The following is a 6,000-nucleotide window of genomic DNA, read 5'->3' on the forward strand; positions in this document are numbered from 1 at the left end:
CCTAACATAACCTAACTTTATGCTTTCGCCGTAAAACCTTTTTGAAATCGGACAACGTGGTTAGATTAAGGAGATCTTTATCTTTCAAAGGGTGTAAGATAGTTGTATGTTTGAGAAATTTGAATTTTGACATTTATTTGGTTTCAAATTTGCCGCTCTTGAAATGCACCTGCTGTTGATAGGGTGCGCCACGGGTGGCACGCTAGCTTCCCAAATAGCCCAAAGAAGTTAATAACCTGTCTGGGCTAGGGGGCAGTACTTTCACGGCCGGATGAAAAATATACCCAATTTAAACAGGTTACTACTCTGGCCCAGAAACTAGAATATGCATATTTGGATAGAAAACACTCTGAAGTTTCTAAAACTGTTTGAATGGTGTCTGTGAGTATAACAGCCTTCAGAAAGTGGTTTGAGCATTCTCCTGTCACTGGGCAGATAATAGGAGCTCAGTTTCTGAGTGGACTGCCTGGCAACAAAGGGATTGGATATGTGCGGTCACGCGAGCGCGCCCCTCCTTCTTTTTCTTCTTGAATGAATATGCTATTGTCTGGTTGGAATATTATTGCAATTTTACGTTAAAAATACCATAAAGATTGATTTTAAACAGCGTTTGACATGCTTCTAAGTACGGTAATGGAAAAAAGTATTTGATCCCTGCTGATTTTGTACGTTTGCCCACTGATAAAGAAAGGATCAGTCTATAATTGTAATGTTAGGTTTATTTGAACAGTGAGAGACAGAATAACAACAAAGATATCCAGAAAACCGCATGTTAAAAATGTTATCAATTGATTTGCATTTTAATGAGGGAAATAAGTATTTGACCCCCTCTCAATCAGAACGATTTCTGGTTCCCAGGTGTCTTTTATACAGGTAACGAGCTGAGATTAGGAGCACACTCTTAAAGGGAGTGCTCCTAACTGCAGCTTGTATACCTGACTCTGGCTGCGCCGGTTCATACATGAAGGGAACACATGTGCGCAAGCCGTATGGTTAGTGAGAAAGTCCATATAGCAAATGTACGCTCCCTTACTAGACGTCCGACTACGTCCGATAAATCCGCGGACGGCGTCTGGCCGCTCACAGGGGCCAGATCTTCCAGGAAGTCATCGAACGGAGTCTCTCGTACCTTCCGTTTCCGTTTAATAAAATGTTCTAATTTTGGTCATTTCTTTGCAGTCCCGGGAGGGCGATTATTCCACGGGAGGGCGAACGGAATCATATTGCAAACGTAACGTATATCACCGATCACGACGCGGCTTTTTCTCCTAAACGGAAAAGAATTCGAAGACGAAACTCGGTCAGCGTGGGTTTGGCATAATGGGCAGTTGGCCCCAAACAGGATGGAGTCGAGGCCTCGACGCTTTTCGAGTTTAGGCTATTTTAATGGGATTGAAAGTCAAACAGGAAAATAGAGTGCTGATTTGACCGCTTCACATCAAACTACATGAGCCTACGGTGTCAGGAGAAAAGGAACCATGCATTTACCAATGTTCATTTCAGAGAAATTGTGATATCACATTGGTGATATTCAACAATAGGAGGGTTTTTTTTCAAAAAAGTTACACATCCAGTTGCAGCGAGTTCAGATGAGTCCGTTAAGGCGGGTTTCGGAGCTCTGTGAGATTTCTGTGATTTTCTGTGAATTTCTGAAACAACACACACTTGTTCAACCCTCTGTAAATAAGTCAGTTCTTATCAGAAAGACCTAAAACTCAATATTCTATAAGAGCCTAACGTTCAGCTTCCTGTGTCAACCAGAAGTGCCTTAAAATGGTTTTATAGGGGCTGTTTTGAAGGGTTAAAAAGGTCAGATCTTTCCACAACTTCATATGTGTGACTAGGCAACCCTCATGAACTGTAAATCAGTCATTTATCCCATCAGATGTCAAAGAAAAGCTCTCTCACACACACACACAGAAAGGACGGAGTGACACAGTGCGGTGCTTAAAGACACAAAGAGCCTGCAATGGCATTACCATTATCTCTAGGCTGTGCCGAGTTCAATGAGATGCCCCGCTTGACAGTAGCTCGCTCGGTCTGAGCGTAGCCACCGTGAGAAAACTAGGCCCAAAATGATGCCAGCACCAATATGTCAAGTGCTTTTGGGTGACAGTGAGAGAACCGTTAGGGTTAGAAGCACAATTCAACCTCAGGAGCGTTCCTGAGGTCCTCCCGATCTGTGCAAGCCTAACCTTGACCCTGTGGCATTAACCCTTCACAGTGAAAAGAAGGTGTTTAGATCTAAACGTGTGCAATGACTTCTCTCCCATAGGAATACATTGACTATTCTCCTAAATTCAACCTGAAGCCTATGTGGGTTATGAATTCCTTATGAACCTGTCTTCTATAACAATCCATCAGGCTACGGTGAGGTCTACCTGTGTCGATTCTAAGGTTCCTGGAGCAACCGGAAGTTGTTAAAATCACCCTAGAGCTATTGTCATATAAGCAACCTGCAGATAGTGAAAATCACGCAACTCAACCATGTGTCATTCAGTCAATTCTTAAGGTAGTGGCTTCATATTCAGGATTCTGTTTATGACTACCCCAAAGACAACGTGTGTTGAGTATGAACTTCCTGTGACAACCGGAAGTTGTTAAAAACACCCTAGAGCTGTTGTCATATAACCTGCACATAGTGAAAATCACGCAACTCAACCATGTGTCATTCAGTCAATTCTTAAGGTAGAGACTTCATATTCAGGATTCTGTTTATGCCTACCCCAAAGACAACGTGTGTTGAGTACGAATTTCCTGTGACAACCGGAAGTGGTTAACCTCTTATGGTTAGGGGGCAGTATTTTCACGGCTGGATAAAAAACGTACCCGATTTAATCTGATTATTAGTCCTGCCCAGAAACTAGAATATGCATATAATTATTAGCTTTGGAGAGAAAACACTCCACAGTTTCTGAAACTGTTTGAATGGTGTCTGTGAGTATAACAGAACTCCTATGGCAGGCAAAAACCTGAGATGCTTCTGTTCAGGAAGTACCCTGTCTGAACATTTCTTGCCCTTCTTTATTATCTCTATCTTTTACAAAGGATCTCTGCTCTTACGTGACACTTCGCACGTCAACAATGGAGTCTCAGAGCCCGGGAAAAGCAGGAATGATGTAATTCAAAGCCCTGGCTGAAGCACACGAGAGCAAAAGCTGAGTGGTCACTCAATGGACTAAGCCTTAGGCTCGCGACCCGCCCCGCCCCCGGCTTTCGGTTTTTTCCTCAGTTTACAGACAGGCAGATTCCCGGTCGGAATATTATCGCTTCTCTACGAGATAAATTGCATAAAAATTGGTTTTAAACAGCGGTTGACATGCTTCGAAGTACGGTAATGGAATATTTAGAAATTTTTTGTCATATTTTGCGTCATGCTCGTGGCCGAGATTTAGCGTTGGGATAGTGTCTAGAACGCACGAACAAAACGTCTTGAAGGAACATAACGATGGATTATTTGGGACCAAACCTACATTTGTTATTGAAGTAGAAGTCCTGGCAGTGTATTCTGACGAAGAACAAGCAAGGTAAGAACATTTTTCTTATAGGAAATGTGATTCTGGTGAAGGCTAAACTTGCAGGGTGTCTAAATAGCTAGCCCTGTAATGCCGGGCTATGTACTTAGATTATTGCAAAATGTGCTTCATCCGAAAAGCTATTTTAAAATCGGACATATCGAGTACATAGAGGAGTTCTGTATCTATAATTCTTAAAATAATTGTTATGCTTTTTGTGAACGTTTATCGTGAGTAATTTAGTAAAATCACCGGAAGTGTTCGGTGGGAATGCTAGTTCTGAACGTCACATGCTAATGTAAAAAGCTGGTTTTTGATATAAATATGAACTTGATTGAACAGACATGCATGTATTGTATAACATAATGTTCTAGGTGTGTCATCTGATGAAGATCATAAAAGGTTAGTGCTGCATTTAGCTATGGTTTGGGTTTATGTGACATGATATGCTAGCTTGAAAAATGGGTGTCTGAATATTTCTGGCTGGGTACTCTGCTGACATATTCTAATGTTTTGCTTTCGCTGTAAAGCCTTTTTGAAATCGGACAGTTTGGTTAGATAAAGGAGAGTCTTGTCTTTAAATAGCTGTAAAATAGTCATATGTTTGAAAAATGGAAGTTTTCGATTTTAGAGGAGTTTGAGTTTCGCGCCCCGCCCATCATTGGATATTGGAGCAATCGTTCCGCTAGCGGAACGTGTAGATGTAAGAGGTTAAAAACACCCTAGAGCTATTGTCATATAACCTGCACATTGTGAAAATAACGCAACTCAACCCTGTGTCATTCAGTCAATTCTTAAGGTAGAGGCTTCATATTCAGGATTCTGTTTATGCCTACCCCAAAGACAACGTGTGTCTATTCTTTTTGCAAAAAAAACTAAAACACACACAGCTTGGCCATAGGGACATCGTGTGGGGCTTAGAGGCTTATACCGCCTTGAATAGTTACTTTTGTTCAAACGATTCAAGATCCGTCAGACCTAGAGCTCCGAAACTTTAGAAACCTGTTCTAGAGCTCAAGTAAATAGTGCACGGTAAATTATGTTGCTCTAGATGGTTCTCAGACCGAGAAACAGCCTCATGCATTTGCAATATGTTCAATTCATTTTGAATATCACGGACATGGCGACATGTATAAATGTCCCAGAGTCGCAAGACTAGGTGCATTGAAACCGCCTTGGCCCATAGAGACGAACCCCAATGTCTCTGTCCGATAGCTCATTCAGGGACCCCGTAGTAATGCCCTGAAAAAGTGGATTTTCAGCACCAATTAAGGCCATTGCTCGGGCACAGAATGACCTATCGAGCCGAAACTTGGGATTCGGGGTCGCCTCACATAGGCCTACACATAATGTCAGAGCTGGACCCGCAGCTAGACCGTAACTATGTGTTTTATGTTTTTTTATGCTTAAAACTTAAGGCGCTGTGAATTATGGGCCTGCTCTGACATATGTGGTAGTTGGCTTCTATACGAGTTGGAAAAAGTGGATTTGGTGTCAGATGGAATCAGTTTGGTGTCAGAATGACATCTAATTGACTGATGGACGCTGACTGCTGGGTGACGAGCGATGGAGAGGAACCACAGTCACTGCACAGCCATCCCCAGTTCATCGGGACAGTCAATTATGCATTTCTGCAGTATTTTTGAGCATGCCTAAATTCGTGATGCTAAATGCCCATTGAATCATATTGCAAACGTAACGCGCAATATTGCAAACGTAACGTGCATTTGCAATATGATTCAACAGCAAAAAATATCACCAAAGTTGACATGATGAATCATATTGCAAACGTAACGCGCAATATTGCAAACGTAACGCGCATTTGCAATATGATTCAACAGCAATAAATATCACCAAAGTTGATATGATGAATCATTTTGCAAACGTAACGCGCAATATTGCAAATGTAACGCGCATTTGCAATATGATTCAACAGCAATAAATATCACCAAAGTTGACATGATGAAATCAACACAACGAGCGATGGAGAGGAACCACAGTCACTGCACGGCCATCCCGAGATCATCGGGACAGTCAATTATGCATTTCTGCAGTATTTTTGAGCATGCCTAAATTCGTGATGCTAAATGCCCATTGAATCATATTGCAAACGTAACGCGCAATATTGCAAATGTAACGCGCATTTGCAATATGATTCAACAGCAAAAAATATCACCAAAGTTGACATGATGAAATCAACACAACGAGCGATGGAGAGTAACCACAGTCACTGCACGGCCATCCCGAGATCATCGGGCCAGTCAATTATGCATTCTGAGCATGTCAAATTCGTTAAAAATGTTAAAAGCAACAGAGTCCCACTTCTCCCTCATCATACATGACAAGTAGACCATCTGCGTTGATTCATGGCTTAACATAGGGCTATATATCATTTGGGCAGTATAAATGCCATTTGGACCATGGTTCACTGACTTTTGGGTTTGGAAACCGACTTCCTTTGATCGTACATGGCAAACGGACAAAC

The sequence above is a fragment of the Salmo trutta genome, chromosome 36, assembly GCF_901001165.1.
Source record: "Salmo trutta chromosome 36, fSalTru1.1, whole genome shotgun sequence".
NCBI classification, from domain to species: domain Eukaryota; kingdom Metazoa; phylum Chordata; class Actinopteri; order Salmoniformes; family Salmonidae; genus Salmo; species Salmo trutta.